General features: G+C 37.7%; 1 protein-coding gene and 1 pseudogene across 48 annotated transcripts in view; both read right to left on the minus strand.

Moving 5' to 3' along the window:
- Positions 1-18,131, minus strand: part of RIMS2 (regulating synaptic membrane exocytosis 2) — a 724,815-nt gene that overhangs the window by 405,935 nt on the left and 300,749 nt on the right. The gene's annotated exons all lie outside the window — the stretch shown is intronic.
- LOC118148744 (small nucleolar RNA U3) lies at positions 13,912-14,007 on the minus strand (annotated as a pseudogene).

Consider the following 18,131-nt stretch of genomic DNA (forward strand, 5'->3'; position numbering starts at 1 on the left):
GGCAGTTATGGTCACAGGATAAGAGATACGTTTTTACAGAAATCGTGAGCACAGAATCCTGGAGGACCTGTGCCTGAATAGAGTCAACTTAATTATTAGAGGCAACTGGCTCTGACAAAGGGTACGCTAATGTACACATTGCTGGTGGCTTATCCAAATCCCTTTTATCTGGATAATGCATTCACTTTCCAGTTGCTGTGAATATTGGCTGCTAATTGCACATAGTATCCCTGTTCTCCAAAGAAATACACTCAAATGATAGCCATCTCATGTAGCCTCCTACCCTCATCCCAAAGACAGCTCTGATAGAGGTATACAGACAAGAGAAAAAAAAAACTTAGTAATGATTTATGCTCAGAGTCCTTCACCTCCATGGCTAGGCTTAACCTGAAATCATGCTCTTGACTAGTTTTTCTTTTCCTATCCTGCTTCACTTATTCCCTTACAGTTAATTCCTGAAGAGCATTCCTGCTATAAAGCATATGCACCTGAATTCTTGTCTTAGGCTCTGCTTCTAGGCAATACTCCTCTTTTTCTTTCATTTCCTAAGTCTCAGGATAAATTCAAATGAACTGGAATTTTCAAGCACAAAGCAGTAAAAAGAAAATAGATTTCAAGATTAGTATTAATTCATGTCAAGATTCTGACTTCTAGCCCTCAGGTCCCAGATTTCACACAGACTTAATAAAAAAGAAGTAACACAGCCAGTCATCTGGAAATGACTTTTCAATTGGGCAGAATCAAGGTAAGACAAACGGCCTAGTTTCAGAATGGTTTGTTTTTCTCAGGTTGTGCAAGTCTCTCCAAAAGGGGAAAAGCAGAGAAGAGACAATCTGCATGAAATCAGTTGTAGAAGAAAAAAACAGGTAGCACTTCAAATGGTGTATAACACAAAACATATAGGAAAAACAGGAAAAGGATCAAAGGAGTAAGACAAATTGAAGGAAAATTTCAAAAACATAAAAACTTTGAGGTGAAGTGCAAGTAACATTTATGTCACTTGATTTGATCAAATCCCTCTATTGCCCTTGCCATAATGAACACATACCTAGGGCCCAGGAGTGCCTCAATGCAGTTAAAAATTAGGAAAACAGGTCAGGCACTAAGGCTCACACCTGTATTCCCAGCACTTTGGGAGGCTGAGTGGGTAGATCACATGGGGTCAGGAGTTTGAGACCAGCCTGGCGAACATGCTGAAATTCCGTTTCTACTCAAAAAAATACAAAATTTAGCAGGACATGGTGGTGGGCACCTGTAATCCCAGCTACTCAGGAAGCTGAGGCAAAAGAATACCCTGAACCCATGGGGTGGAGGTTGTAGTGAGCCCAGATCATGCCACTGCACTCTAGCCTGGGCGACAGAGCAAGAACTCAAACAGTTTTACAGGAAAAAAACAAGCCCATTCAAAATTGGGCAAAGAATATGAACAGACACTTTACGAAAGAAGACATATATGAGGCCAACAATCATATGAAAAAATGCTCATCGGGGAGGACTCAAGATGGCGCTGTGAGAACAACCCAGGATTGAAGCTCTTGCTGGATGTGCGGAGAGGGTGAGTCGGGGATGCATTTCCAGACGGATCTTAGTTGCCCACAGAACGGGGAAATTCCCAGGTATAAAAGAGAAGCGGGATGCAAGGCAGAGGTCTTCGCTGGTGTAGCTGGCAGCTGGTGCGGCTGCGGCCCACGCCGGAGCGCAGAGGCGCTCCACAGCGCTCCATACAAAAGCGCACTGTTACGGGTGCCCTGTTGAACCGGCAAACTGAGACCTGAGAGGGCTGAACTTGAGACTGAATGGGACTTGGACAGTGAGTCAGCCCAGGAAATCCCAAGGACACAGTGTTTGGGGTAGCACAGTGCAACAAACAAAACGGCAATTCCAAACGCTCCTTGTAAGGAGGTTTGCTTAAAGCACAGCTCCGTAGAGGAGGGGCGTCCGCCATTACTGAGGCAACCAGCCCCTACTGAGGTACACGCCCATTGCTGACGCAGCCTGCTGTTGCCGAGGCAACACAGTACAACAGAGAGACTCCGCCACAGGGCGTAGTCCATGGCAACAGAACAGAGACCGCAGCAGAAGGACAGAGCCTGCAGCAACAGGGTGAACCTCACACCAGCAGGGCGGAGCCTCGGCAGGCAAATAGTGACTAGACTGCCTCCTAGCTGGGCAGGACGGTGAGGCGGACACTCACAAGGAAAGCCCCAACCCCCCCACCAGACAGAGCATCTGAGAAAAAAAGGGTTTTCTTATGAGTTATGTTGCAGCAGAATCAAACATAGCAGCCTAACAGCCCTGAATGAACAACAGAGCTCACAGCTCAGCACTTGAGGTCCTACAAAGTACAGACTGTCTCCTCAAATAGCTCCCTGACCCCTCGATATCCAAAAGACTGACATTTGGCAGGCATCATTCTGGGACAAAGATAGCAGAAAAAGAAACTGGTAGCAACCCTCGCTGTTCCGCAGCTACTATAGGTGCACCCCAGACAAGCAGGGCCTGGAGTGGACCTCAGCAGTCGTACAGCGAAGAGGCTAGACTGGTAGAAAAAAAACCAAGTAACAGAAATACTCCATCATCAACAATCTGGGCATCCACTCAGAGACCCAATCAAAAAGTCAGCAACTACACAGACGACAGGTGGATAAATCCACAAAGATGGGAAGAAATCAGCACAAAAAGGAGGAAAACACCCAAAACCAGAACACCTTGCCTCCTAGAAAGGACCGAAACTCATCACCAGCAAGGGAACAAAGCTGGATGGAGAATGACTGTGATAAAATGACACAATTAGACTTCAGAAGGTGGATAATGAGAAACTTTTGTGAGCTAAAAGAACATGTTTTAAATCAATGCAAACAAACTAAGAACCTTAAAAAAAGATTTGAGGAAATGATAACAAGAATGGATACCTTAGAAAGGAATATGAATGAATTAAAGGAGCTGAAAAACACAATACGAGAACTTCGCGAAGCATGCACAAGTTTCAATAGCCGAATTGACCAAGCAGAAGAAAGATTATCAGAAGTCGAAGATCAACTCAATGAAATAGAAGGAGAAACCAAGATCAGAGAAAAAAGCGCAAAAAGGAATGAATAAAGTCTCCAAGAAATGTGGGACTATGTGAAGAGACCTAACCTACGTTTGATAGGCATACCAGAATGTGACAAAGACAATGAATCAAAGCTGGAAAATACTCTTCAGGACATTATCCAGGAAAATATCCCCCACCTAGCAAGACAGGCCAACACTCAATTGCAGGAAATACAGAGAACACCACAAAGATATTCCGCAAGAAGAGCAACCCAAAGGCACATAATCGTCAGATTCAACAAGGTTGAAATAAAGGAAAAAATACTAAGGGCAGCCAGGGAGAAAGGTCGGGTCACCCACAAAGGGAAGCCCATCAGACTCACAGCAGATCTCTCGGCAGAAACTCTACAAGCCAGAAGAGAGTGGGGGCCAATATTCAACATCCTTAAAGAAAAGAACTTTCAACCCAGAATTTCATATCCAGCCAAACTGAGCTTCAGAAGTGAAGGAAAAATAAAATCCTTTGCGAACACGCCAGTACTCAGAGATTTTGTCACCACCAGGCCTACTTTACAAGAGCTCCTGAAAGAGGCACTAAACATAGAAAGAAACAACCAGTACCAGCCATTCCAAAATCACACTAAATGCTAAAGAGCATCAAAATAATGAAGAATCTACAACTAACGGGCAAAACAGACAGCTAGCATCAAAATGGCAGTAGCAAATTCACACATAACAATATTAACCCTAAATGTAAATGGACTAAATGCACCAATCAAAAGACACAGACTGGCAAATTGGATAAAAATCCAAAACCCATCAGTGTGCTGTATCCAGGAAACCCATCTCACATGCAAGGATACACAAAGGCTCAAAATAAAGGGATGGAGGAAGATTTACCAAGCAAATGGAGAGCAAAATAAAGCGGGAGTTGCAATTCTCATCTCTGATAAAATAGACTTTAAAGCAACAAAGATCAAAAGAGACAAAGAAGGCCATTACATAATGGTAAAAGGATCGATACAACAAGAAGAGCTAATGATCCTAAACATATATGGACCCAATACAGAAGCACCCAGATACATAAGGCAAGTTCTTAATGACTTACAAAGAGACTTAGACTCCCACACAATAAAAGGGGGAGACTTTAACACTCCACTGTCAATATTAGACAGATCAACCAGACAGAAAATCAACAAGGATATCCAGGGCTTGAACTCAGACCTGAAGCAAGCAAACCTGATAGACATTTACAGAACTCTCCACCCCAAATCAACAGAATATACATTCTTCTCAGCACCACATCACACCTACTCTAAAATTGAACACATAATTGGAAGTAAAGCACTGCTCAGCAAATGCAAAACAACTGAAATCATAACAAACAGCCTCTCAGACCATAGTGCAATCAAGTTAGAACTCAGAATTCAGAAACCAACCCAGAACCGCACAGCTTCATGGAAACTGAGCAACTGGCTCTTGAATGTTGACTGGATAAACAACGAAATGAAGGCAGAAAAAAAGAAGTTCTTCGAAACCAATGAGAACGAAGACACAACATGCCAGAATCTCTGGGACACATTTAAAGCAGTCTCTAGAGGAAAGTATATAGCAATAAGTGCCCATATGAGAAGAATGGAGAGATCCAAAATTGACACCCTATCATCAAAATTGAAGGAGCTAGAGGAGCAAAATCAAAAAAACTCAAAACCCAGCAGAAGACAAGAAATAACTAAGATCAGAGCTGAACTGAAGGAGATTGAGACACGAAAAACCCTTCAAAAAATCAATAAATCCAAGAGCTGGTTTTTTGAAAAGATCAACAAAATAGACAGACCACTAGCCAGATTGATTAAAAATAAAAGAGAGCACAACCAAATAGACGCAATAAAAAATTATAAAGGGGAAATCACCACAGATTCCACAGAAATTCAAACCATCATCAGAGAATATTACAAACAACTCTATGCACATAAACTAGTAAACCTGGAAGAAATGGATAAATTCCTGGACTCCTGTGTCCTCCAAAGCCTAAACCAGGAGGAAGCTGAAACTATGAATAGACCAATAACAAGGGCAGAAGTCGAGGCAGCAATTAAGAACCTACCAGACAAAAAAAGCCCAGGTCCAGATGGGTTCACAGCCGAATTCTACCAGACACACAAAGAGGAGCTGGTACCATTTCTTCTGAAACTATTCCAAATAATCCAAAAAGAAGAAATCCTTCCCAAATCATTCTATGAGACCAATATCATCCTGATACCAAAACCCGGCAGAGACCCAACAAGAAAACGAAACTTCAGGCCAATATCCATGATGAACATAGATGCAAAAATCTTCAATAAAATATTGGCAAGCCGATTGCAACAGCAAATCAAAAAACTTATTCATCATGATCAAGTAGGATTCATCCCGGGGATGCAAGGCTGGTTCAACATACGCAAGTCTATAAACGTAATTCACCACATAAACAGAACCAAAACAAAAACCACATGATTATCTCAATTGATGCAGAGACGGCATTTGACAAAATTCAACAGCCCTTTATGCTAAAAACCCTCAATAAACTCGGTATTGATGGAACGTATCTCAAAGTAATAAAAGCTATTTATGACAAACCAACAGCCAATATCATACTTAATGGGCAAAAACTGAAAGCATTCCCTTTGAAATCCGGCACTATACAAGGATGCCCTCTTTCACCACTCCTATTCAATATAGTACTGGAAGTTCTAGCCAGAGCAATCAGGCAAGAAAAAGAAATACAGGGTATTCAAATAGGAAAGGTGGAAGCGAAATTGTCTCTCTTTGCAGACGACATGATAGTATACCTAGAAGACCACATCGCCTCAGCCCAAAAACTCCTGAAACTGATAAGCAACTTCAGCAAAGTCTCAGGATATAAAATCAATGTGCAAAAATCACAAGCCTTCCTCTACACCAATAACAGACTTAAAGAGAGCCAAATCAAGAATGAACTGCCATTCACAATTGCTACAAAGAGAATAAAATACCTAGGAATACAACTCACAAGGAACGTAAGGGACCTCTTCAGGGAAAACTACAAACCACTGCTCATCGAAATCAGAGAGGACACAAACAGATGGAGAAACAATCCATGTTCATGGTTAGGAAGAATAAATATCATGAAAATGGCTATACTGCCCAAAGTAATATACAGAATCAATGCTATACCCATCAAGCTACCATTGACTTTCTTCACAGAACTGGAAAAAACCACCATGAACTTCATATAAAACCAAAAGAGAGCCCGCATAGCCAATTCAATTCTAAGCAAAAAGAACACAGCGAGGGGCATCACACTACCAGATTTCAAACTATACTACAAGGCTACAGTAATCAAAACAGCATGGTACTGGTACCAAAACAGAGATATAGACCAATGGAACAGAAGAGAGGCATCAGAGGCAACACAACATATCTACAACCATACGATCTTTGATAAACCCGACAAAAACAAGCAATGGGGAAAGGATTCCCTGTTTAACAAATGGTGCTGGGAAAACTGGCTAGCCATGTGCAGAAAGCAGAAACTGGACCCCTTCCTGACACCTTACACTAAAATTAACTCCAGATGGATTAAAGACTTAAACATAAGACCTAGCACCATAAAAACCCTAGAAGGAAATCTAGGCAAAACCATCCAGGACATAGGAGTAGGCAAGGACTTCATGAACAAAACACCAAAAGCATTGGCAACAAAAGCCAAAATAGACAAATGGGACCTAATGAAACTCCACAGCGTATGCACAGCAAAAGAAACAGTCTCTAGTGTGAATTGGCAACCAACAGAATGGGAAAATATTTTTGCAGTTTACCTATCTGACAAAGGGTTGATATCCAGAATTTACAAAGAACTCAAACAGATTTACAGGAAAAAAACAAACAAGCCCATTCAAAAATGGGCAAAGGATATGAACAGACACTTTACGAAAGAAGACATATACGAGGCCAACAATCATATGAAAAAATGCTCATCATCACTGGTCATCAGAGAGATGCAAATCAAAACCACATTGAGATACCATCTCACGCCAGTTAGAATGGCAATCATTAATCTGGAGACAACAGATGCTGGAGATGATGTGGAGAAAAAGGAACACTTTTACACTGTTGGTGGTAGTGTAAATTAGTTCAACCATTGTGGAAGACAGTGTGGCGATTCCTCAAGGCTTTAGAAATAGAAATTCCATTTGACCCAGCAATCCCATTACTGGGTATATATCCAAAGGACTATAAATCGTTCTACTATAAGGACACATGCACACGAATGTTCATTGCAGCACTGTTTACAATAGCAAAGACCTGGAATCAACCCAAATGCCCATTGATGATAGACTGGATTGGGAAAATGTGGCACATATGCACCATGGAATATTATGCAGCAATCAGAAATGATGAGTTTGTGTCGTTTGTAGGGACATGGATGAATCTGGAGAACATCAGTCTCAGCAAACTGACACAAGAACAGAAAATGAAATACTGCATATTCTCACTCATAGGCGGGTGATGGAAAATGAGAACACATGGACACAGGGAGGGGAGTACTAAACACTGGGGTCTATTGGGGGGAAAAGGGGAGGGCCAGCGGGAGGGGCGGTGGGGAGGGATAGCCTGGGGAGAAATGCCAAATGTGGGTGAAGGGGAGAAAGGAAGCAAAACACACTGCTATGTATGTACCTATGCAACTGTCTTGCATGTTCTGCACATGTACCCCAAAACCTAAAATGCAATAGAAAATTTTAAAAAAAATCAGGAAAACAGTTACCAAACATTCATGAAAAGGCTAAAATTCTTTTCAAATTTTCTATCACCCTGCTTGCTCTTTCTTGCATTTTTGATATTTTAGTTAGTAGTCTGCATATTCAAATCCACAGCTTCTACTTACTCCTCTTTCACTTAACTAACCATTACAGTTCCTTCTGAACAGTATTATTCCAACACGCTAGCACAGAGCGCCTACCATAGTAGAAAAGTCTGAATTAGGAATAGATGAAAAAGATGAAGGAAAGCATTTCAAGAGAAACTAAAAGAGTCAAGATAAAGAAAATAAGGACAGTACTGCAACTAGAGAAAGCACTCAAGATCCAGTTAGGAACTATAAAGAGAGGCAAAGCTGGCAAACAAGAATACAGAATAAGAAAAAAAGAGATGTGTTAGGAAAGGTAACTTACATAAAACTTTAAAATGTGACATTATATTTCCTTACAGACAACTCACAGCAAACTAGGGATATATAAAATCAACACTGCATACCTCACAAGAAATAGACTACGGACAAGGTATAAACTTAATAAAAGACTAAACTGAATGCAAAAACCTCATGCCTTGGGATAAACTATGGAATGTCAGGCTTATCCTATAGCTCGTTAGAATTTACTCTCAGAAAGGGGTTCTTGTTTAATCAATACAGAGCTATAAAGAAATATGAAAGCTAGCAATTCCACCTATGATTATATATGACAAATGAATTGACATATGAAAGAAAGAAAATTAGATTATAAAGTATATGGCCCTCACAAAAAACAAAGTTCTTCAAAGAAAATTTTGCCTCCCCATCTTTACAGCAGAAAGCTTATGTCTATATAAAGATTTTTAAATAAATATTCACAGCATCTTTATATGTAACACCAAAAATGTAGGAAAAAACAAGATGCCCATGAACAGGTGAACAGCTATACAAATTTTGGTATATCTATACAAGGGAATACCAATGCTCGGTAATGGATTTAAAAATAAATGAAGAATAAATAAATTATACATATAATAACATGGATGATCTGAAACTCATCATACTAAGTGAAAGCAGTCAGATTTTTAAGAGTACATAATATCATTCCATTTGTATAAAATTCTATAAAACTCATACTAATATAGAACAGAAAGCACATCAGTGGTTGCTCAGGGATAGAGCAGAGCAGAGGTGGATAGGAAGCAGGGATTAGCAAGGGGTTAAACAGGAAACTTTTAGCAGTTATACTGATGTTATATTATCTTTACTATGGAGATGTTTCCACAGGGATATATTGTGTGTATTTGTGTGTTTTACATATGTTCAGTTTATTGCATATCAATTATACCTCAACAAGCTATTTTAAAAATCCATGTCTCTCTCCAACTTCAAATTTCATGCTCTTCATTTAAATGATATTCTACCTCTTTAATAGGAAGCTACATGATCAGCAAAATTGCATGGAAAGATGCCCAAATAAATCTATTTCCTTTTCCCCTATTCTGTGTCTCAGAGAAGAATCTGCTATAGTAAGGTATTAACTGGAATCCATGTTGGCATTTGGGATTAAGACCTGTGGACCTCATGATCTTCCTATTCTACTCAAGTTTGAGTAGAGTCTATCATAAAAAACTGGAGATGTTGTCTTAGGCTGTTACTCCTACAAATCTTTGCCCCACATATGCTATATTCCTAGAGTGTGGAAACTTTCAAGCCCTTTTTCATCTACCTAGCAAAAAGCATATCTCACATGCAGTAACAATGTATCCAGCTTTAAAAAATTATGTCATTTTAATTCAAAGCACCTGGTTTTTGGTTCCAGTTTCTGCCAGTTGTGAAATCATGGGCATGTTACTTATCTGAACATAATTTCTAAAACCTGTAAAATTATGATATTATACTAATACTACATGATTTAGAGAGTCATATTAACGATTACCTAAGATAAGTGAAAGTACTGATTAACTGTAAGGTATCAAAATATTAGCAAGCATTCCTTTTGATTGTTTTAAAATCATTTTCACTAGTAATAGCAGGTAGTGATAGTAGGAATTAATGGGGCAGTTGCCTAATAAGGAAAGAATTATAGATCATGTCTCCATATTTTGGCTTTTCCTACCACTATAGGCTACAGAAATCAAGTATACCCATAAAAAAGAAGAATGGTACAAGGTGATATAAAAAAAGTTATGTACAATAAGAGATTTTGAATGTGTCAAAAATGTTTTGAAAAATGGTCTTTGACTATTCTCTTCAAAACTTGCTTAATATTGAAGTGATTGTAGGTTTAACTTTCACCAGCAACAATAAAATGGTATAATTTTGAGAATATAAGATTTTATTTTGTTAAAAAACAAAGACTTGACAGAGAAATACAGAAACTAAGAAAATCTATCTTTTTGCAAAAAAAAAAAAAATTAAATTTAAAAGTAGAAAAGATTATCACGAAGCAAGAAGTCTATTCTATTAAGAGCTGGAAAATGCTGAAATACCTAAGTACATTGAAAGGGATTTTTGAATGCAACCAAGTCAATAAAGTAATAGTCTCTTAAAAACTGAATATTTTACTGAGTGTTTGGCAAAGAGAAAGAACAGCTAAGGTAGAAGAAAAATAGGGAGAAGCAGAAAAAAAGGTAGATCATTTCAGTAATATGAATGAATAAAGACTAGAGACTAATCTCTCATTTTCTCTCTGTCTCTTTTTAACCAAAAATCACTGAAAAAAATGTTCAAAGAAAATAAAAGGTGAAAGTACTTGCAGGTTTACTATTTTGAGGAAAAAATAAATTTATAAAAGCTACAAAGAAAAGTTACTAACAAAGTGGTTTTATTGCTACATGATGGCTTTCAGAGCCAATGACATTATCAAAGAAGAGGACTGAGCTTGAGATAAAACTTAGAAAGATTTTTTTAAAAAGAGAGGACTTGAAAACTAAATGTAGTTCAAGAAAAGAATCATAATCAACCTTCAAGAGGGATGAACCATATCTGGGACTGATGGTTCTGTTTGAGTACAGCTGAAGTAAATCTCTTAAAACCTTTCATGAAATATGGAAATAGAAAAAGTCTAAACTGACTACAATATTTTTCTCTTTTAAAAATACATGGGACTAGAGGCTGCTTAGCACAATAAAAATACAGCATACTTTTAATAGATATTATCTCATAAAAACTGGTGAAAGTTACCAAAGACACACAAACAAGGGTGTCTTAAAAGGAAAATGTGTTAGTCCATTTTCATGCTGCTGATAAAGACACACCTGGGACTGGGCAATTTACAAAAGAAAGAGGTTTAATGAAGAACTCACAGTTCCATGTGGCTGGGGAAGCCTCGCAATCATGGCGGAAGGCAAAGAGGAGCAAGTCGCATCTTATATGAATGGCAGCAGGCAAATAAAGCTTGTGCAGGGACTCCCTTTTATAAAATCATCTGATTTCGTGAGACTAATTTGCTATCATGAGAATAACATGAAAAAGACCTGACCCTATGACTGAATTACCTCCTACTGGGTCTCTCCCACAACACTTGGGAATTTAAGATGAGATTTGGGTGGGGACACAGCTAAACCATATCAGAAAGGAAATTCAAATCATGCCAAAAAAGTTATTTTAATTACAACAATTATGAATTTTTATAAGATTCTGAAAGATTATAAAAAGACAAATAATTATTAATAGATATGCCATAGTATCATATGGTAAAAACTCATTGCTATAAGAGAAATAATAAGGTAGGCTTCCCCATAGTTATGAGAAAATATTATAGATGGGCAATATGCACTACTCTGTAGTTTGCCTTCAAAAGAAGAAATAATCACTTAGGCCCCTAGAAAGCTTTGAATAAAACCACTAACTCAAAAATTATATATGCCTAGAAATAAGAAGAATATGAGGGAAAAGTCTCAAATAGACACATTCTCAGAAAATATCATCAATATCCTTCCTTTAAAAGTTACTGAAAGCATTCATTGTCTGCTGAAAAATAAATTACATTTAAGAAATCAAAAATAGCCAGGCAGAGTGGTGCATGCCTGGAGTGCATAATATGCATGGAATGCATATCAGCAAGGCTGAGGCAGGGGGATTGCTCAAACTCAGGAGTTCAAAATCCAACCAGAGCAAGATAGCAACATCCTGTCTCTTTAAAACCAAAAAGTTACTCAAGAACAATGAAATTGTTAGGGTTAAGAATTAGAGAAAGCAGGCACAGAAACAGAAGCACTAAATTTTATCATGAAAATATATTGATTTGTCCTTGATTGATAATTAAATGATCTTGTGGATTGAATTGTATCCACTCAAAATTCATGTTGAAGCGCTAACTCCCAATATCTCAGAATGTGACTACATTTGGAGATAGGGCTTTTAAAGAGGTGATTCATTAAAAGAACACCATTAGGGTGGGTCCTAATCCAATCTAACTAGTGTACTTATAAGAACAGGAAATTTGCATAGAGACACTAAGCATTGTGTACAAAAAGGAAAGACCCTGTGAAGACACAGCAAGAAGGCAGCTATCTGCAAGCCATGGAGCTAGGTTTCAGAAAACACCAAACCTCCTAATGCCCTGTCTTCTACTTCCAGCCTCCGGCCTGGCGAGAAACTAACTGCTGTTGTCTAAGCCACACACACTGTTTTGGCAGCCCTAACAGACTAAAACAGATGAGTACATGTTTACATTTTTAAAGAAAACCTCTATAACAACCAATGAAATTACAAATAGAACAATATGAAAGCAATCAATGACAATGATGGAAAGCAATTCTATGTATTCATGGTAGAAATGTAATTACCTTTGGGAAAGCAGTTACACAATAAGTCTTAGGAAAGTTGATACATTTTGACCTAGTAATTAAACATCAGGGAATCTTTCAGAGTGAAATCTTGAATGGAAGAAAAGGCCTAATCTGTAAGAAGCAGTAATAATGAACAATAATTAATTAATTATAATGTTACTATTTACTTAGCTTCTTATTTGCCTGACCATGTTCTAAATGCTTCACCTACTTTAGCTCATTTAATCTTCATAAAATTCATTGCCACATTGTTTTTTAGTTATATTTAAAATTATAAAGCCTAAGCAATTGCTGTTAATATTTTGATACATTTTCTTCAATTTCTTTAATTCTTCTTTCTATGCTGGTTTATTTCTTATATAAAACAAAAACAAAAACTACATCTGTATTTTTCTCACTTGACATAGATGAAAGTAGTCAAAAGGCATTATCCTAATATCAAATAACTGAAATTATAAGAGGAGTCAATAGAAAACTAAGATTTTGCTTTACGTGCCAGATTTTATGAACATACCTAAAATGAGGTTAAGCTCTACTCTTTTGATTACCGACAATCTCACATATATTTGGTTGTTTTTGTTTATTTTTCACTTCAATTATAGTTGCATTAGGAGTAATGTTAGTGCTGAATAAGTATAGGAAATAAAGTTATTGCTTTCTTTTTTTTTTTTTTTTTTTGAGATGGAGTCTTGCTCTGTTGCCCAGGCTGGAACACAGTGGCGCAATCTTGGCCCACTGCAACCTCTGCCTCCCAGGGTCAAGTGATTCTCCTGCCTCAGCCTCCTGAATAAGCTGGGATTACACCAATGCCTTTTTATAAAGAAGAAATAACCAATGTTTTTAGAAATACATATAAGAAATCTGTATAAGAGAAAAAACAGGAATGATGAACTCGGGCTGAATATCATGATAGCCACAAACGGGAGGAGTCAAGGAAATGGAATGAGGTAATAAACGAATGGCTCCATGTAAATGATTGCCAGGGTTCTAGCTCTTGCCTGATAGAGTAGTTTCATGGATGTTTATTACATTACTATGAAATAGTTAACAGGTCCCTGAGTAGCTGGTGTTAGGTTTGCCTTCTTTCTAAAAACAACTATAAAACTGGGTAGAATGCGAAGGAACCACTTTAATGTGTTGGACAAGACAGAATATAAGACTGAGATTCTTAAGAAACCGGTAAGCTTCACATTAGTTTTCTGCCTGATAACAATCTTTCCAACTGTAGTATCAGGAACTGGAGTCCAAGTAGAAAGCATTGGTTTCACTGAGCATAAGAAACACAGTCTGGTGTCAAAAATATAGATTAAAATTCAGGCTTGTTAAGGCAGCACAAATTTTGCTTGTGTTTTTGTTTTTCTCTACAGATTCATAAAAACTTCTTTAGTAACAAACTGCAGAAATAATCCCTGAAAGTATAGTCTTGGCAGCTAGGATTTTTGATGCAAGGTATTAGGACAGCAGAGAGCTAAGTAAATAAGCTCCAGAAATAGGAATAGAAGTTTTGCTCTTGCTTCTGTTCAAACTCTAAGCAGTACATAAGCAGGCTATCTGGAGCCTGTAGATTGCACCTGCTGAGGGCTAAAAGTTGAAGAGAAATTTCAGAAGTCACACCCTACTATAAAACTCTCTGATCAAGCAAGCTTGTAGATATATTCAAGAAAATCCCAGGGCATTCAATTGAGGTCTCACAAATGCTATGCATTAAGAGTAAGAAACCCATATCCTAGAAGTAAGGGTTGTGCTCTATGATAAAGAGGAAAAAAGAGTACTGTCCAAATAAAGTCTAAAACCAACCACTGACAAGAACAAGGTGAACCTCCTTAATTTGACTGCCTGACCTAATAAAAATTAGCATTCTTCAGATTAAAACATAATATAGAAACTCTATAATACATCATTCAGGTGTTTAGCCTACAAAGAAATGTTACAAGACATCCAAAGAAGCAAGAAAATGAATCTATAACCATTGGATTCATTTAGAGAATGAACAAAAAGTCAAAATAAACATTAGAAACAGTCCTACAGATGACTGGCAGAGAAGAATGTTGCAACTGGCAGAGAAGAACTTTAAAATAACTACAATGAATATGTAAAAGGATTTAGTGGAAAAGTGGATAAAGAAGGAAAACAGATGGGGGAATTTCAGCAGATTAATAGGAGCTTTAAAAAAATGGCAATTCTAGAACTGAAACATGCAATAACAGAAGTGTAGAATACACTGCACATGATTAACAGTAGAATGGAATAATATCAGAGGTGTCCTATCCTACACCTTCTGCTTATCCAAAATATATGTAACTTTTGAGAAGTAATATAATGGTAGACACTCTGACATTATTAGATAATAGAGTGAGAGATGTTGAGACTGGTAACTGTGTTCTCACAAATCACATAATGAAAATAAAAGCTACCAAATAGTCTAGCCTTGTTGAAACCAATATGGAAAATAAATTATGTTGACAGGCAGGAAATGTTACTTTAAAATTGGGCCTATTTTCTTTGGCTTCTCCTTTTGCTATAATGCTGGGCCACATGCCTCAGGAAAATAGCTGTATTAATTCTAAATCACAATTTCTAATGATTTTTGCTTACATGTAGTTTAAATCTTGCTATCAGAAAAGGAAGTGAGAAAGAGTCCAAGCCGGTGAAGGATTTGATATGCTATTGCTGGCTTTGAAAATTGAGGGAAGAAGGCCTGGCACAGTGGTTCACACCTGTAATCCCAGCACTCTGCGGGGGGCAGAGGTGGGAGGATGGCTTAAGCTCTGGAGTTTGAAACCACCCTGGGCAACATTGTGAAACCCACTTCTATAAAAAATACAAAAATTAGCCAGGCATAGTGGCTTGTACCTATAGTCCCAACTACTTGGTGGCCTGAGGCAGTAGAATAACTTGAGCCAGGGAGGTCGAAGCTGCAGTAAGGTTGAAGCTACCACTGCCCACCAGACTGGCCAGATCCAGGGAGGGGGAGACCCTGTCTCAGAAAAAAAAAAAGAAAGAAAGAAAATGGGAGTACTATAAGGCCAGTAATATTAAGAGGCCTCTAGAAGCTGAGAGCTGTCCCCAGCTAAAAGCGAGAAAGGAAACAGTGACATCAGGGCATAACTGCAAAGAACTGGGTTCTGGCAGCAATCTGAATTGTTTGGAAGTAAATACTTCCCAAGAGCTTTCAGATAAGTGCCAATGCTAGTCCATGTCTTGATTTCAACTTTGTGAGACCATCAGCAGAGAACTCAACCAAGACCACCTGAACTTCTGACCTACAGAACTGCAAGACAGTAAACAAGCAGAGTGTTTTAACCCACTAAGCTTTGGTAATTTACTAACAACAATAGAAAACTAATATATAATGCATTTTTGTTAAGTGTTTTATAAATTAAATCTTCTTTGCATTAACCATCATTAAAAAAATAAATACAGAAAATAAAAAGATTCATATGCTCACGCAGGTGAACAATTCCATATAATCTTTACACTGTACTATCAAACTGTGGTACCACTTTTTACTCATTGAAATTGCTCATCTATACATTTGTTGTAATGCCAACACTAACAAATACAAATAAGAATTTCCTTAGCTGTATGTGTTTCATGGGGAATATGGTAATATTTTTTAAAGTACACATTTCTCTGTGTATATTCATCAGATTTACATTTTGTGCAAATAGTTTTTATAACAAGCTGTTCAACTTCTCTAGAAAAGGTAGTGTGTCCTATTTTTATATTCATCATGTTTTGTTCCAAAATTAAGACATAACTCAGAAAGACCCAAAAAACTATTGTTGAGAAACTTATTTCAAAAAATATATTGTGGGGCATGAAAATTTTATTTATTTATTTATTTATTCATTTAGAGATGGGGGTCTCCATCTGTCACTCAAGCTAAAGTGCAGTGGTGCAATCATGTCATGGCTCACTGCAGCATTCAACTCCTGGGCTCAGTGATTCTCCTGTATCAGCTTCCCAAGTAGCTGGAACAACAGGTGCACACCACCATGCCAGCTATTTTTTTTTCTTTCTTTTTCTGTTTTTGTGAAGAAGAGGGGGTCTCACGATATTGCCCAGGCTGGTCTCAAACTCCCAGCCTCAAAGATCCTGCTGCCTGAGTCTCCCAAAGGGCCGGGATTACAAACACCACACCCAGCTGGAAAACTTACTAATTTAAAAAATCAGCCATGATTACAAATAATTATCATAAAATTCTTCAGCACACACTTTTCATTTCTTATTCTGTAACTGACACTAGTTAAAGAATCAATTGATCAATTAATTTCATCTTTAACATACTCATTCTCATTACCAACATAAATCAAATTTCCTTTAAAAATTCCCTGTGGAAATTGTCTTTGAAATGGATACCCAACCAATTAGAAGGAAAAGAAAAAGTATGATGGCTTTTATCTCTTCGTTTTATCTGATCAGAAGTTTTCTTTTAAAATTAGATCAGTCATCTCAATCTTGCATTTTCTGTGAAGAAAGCCTCTGCACATCTTGCTCATGTTTTGTGATTAGAAGTAATCATTAGAATCTAGTTGAAGTAAAGTAGTAAAGAAAGAATATTTAAAAGTTATATATCCTCAATATATTCTAATACTACAATGATTATTTAATTAGGACATAAGGTTCCCAATCAGCCACTGGAAAACAGGCTAACCAATGATATTTAGAAAAACACAGAACTTACAGTATAATTTTTTAAAAAAAGAATGAAGCTGAGAATTACAGAAGAAGCTAGATATGTAAGTCCTACCAGCAAGTATATGAACAATACAACTTAAAATATAAAAGAACAGATTCCTTTTTTGATAATGACCAACCGGCTTCATTCAAACTAACCTTGCCAGAGATAGTAAGTATAAATTCTTGACAAAGTATGAACAAACAACTATTTGGGGACCCAGTAACAACAAGGAAAAAGATACTGGAGAGAAATTGATTCTTGGAGGAAGCTGACACCAAGTGAATTTCCCATTTTTATGATTTTAACCAAATTCAACCAATGCCTGGAGGCTAAATATATGTTAGAAAACTTAGTCTTGGCCAAGTGCCTGTAATCCCAGCACTTTAGGAGGCCGAGATGGACAGATCACTTGAGTCCAGGAATTCAAGACCAGCCTGGACAACATGGCGAGACATTGTGTCCACCAAATATACAAAAATTAGCTGGGCAGAGTGGTGCATGCCTATAGTCCCATCTACTCTGGAGGTGAGGTGAGAGGATCACTTGAACCTGGAGCAGGTGGTGGCAGTAAGCTGAGACAGCATCACTGCACTCCAGTCTCGGTGACAGACCCTGTCAGCATCACTGTAATCCAGTCTGGACAACAGAATGAGACCATGTTTCAAAAAAAAAAAAAAGAAAAAAGAAAACTCAGGCTTACTGGCTTGAAAAACCAGAGGAGGGAGTTTGAGCAAAAACAGGGTGGAAATTGAGGGAGATATGACAAAAAGAAAGCTAAAAAAATGAAAAATAAAATTATGTGTATACAAAACAATGCCAAAATCTCATGCATACATAGGAAGACTTCAAGAAGCTCTGTTGAACA

This window comes from Callithrix jacchus, chromosome 16, assembly GCF_049354715.1.
Source record: "Callithrix jacchus isolate 240 chromosome 16, calJac240_pri, whole genome shotgun sequence".
In the NCBI taxonomy this organism is placed as follows: Eukaryota; Metazoa; Chordata; class Mammalia; order Primates; family Cebidae; genus Callithrix; species Callithrix jacchus.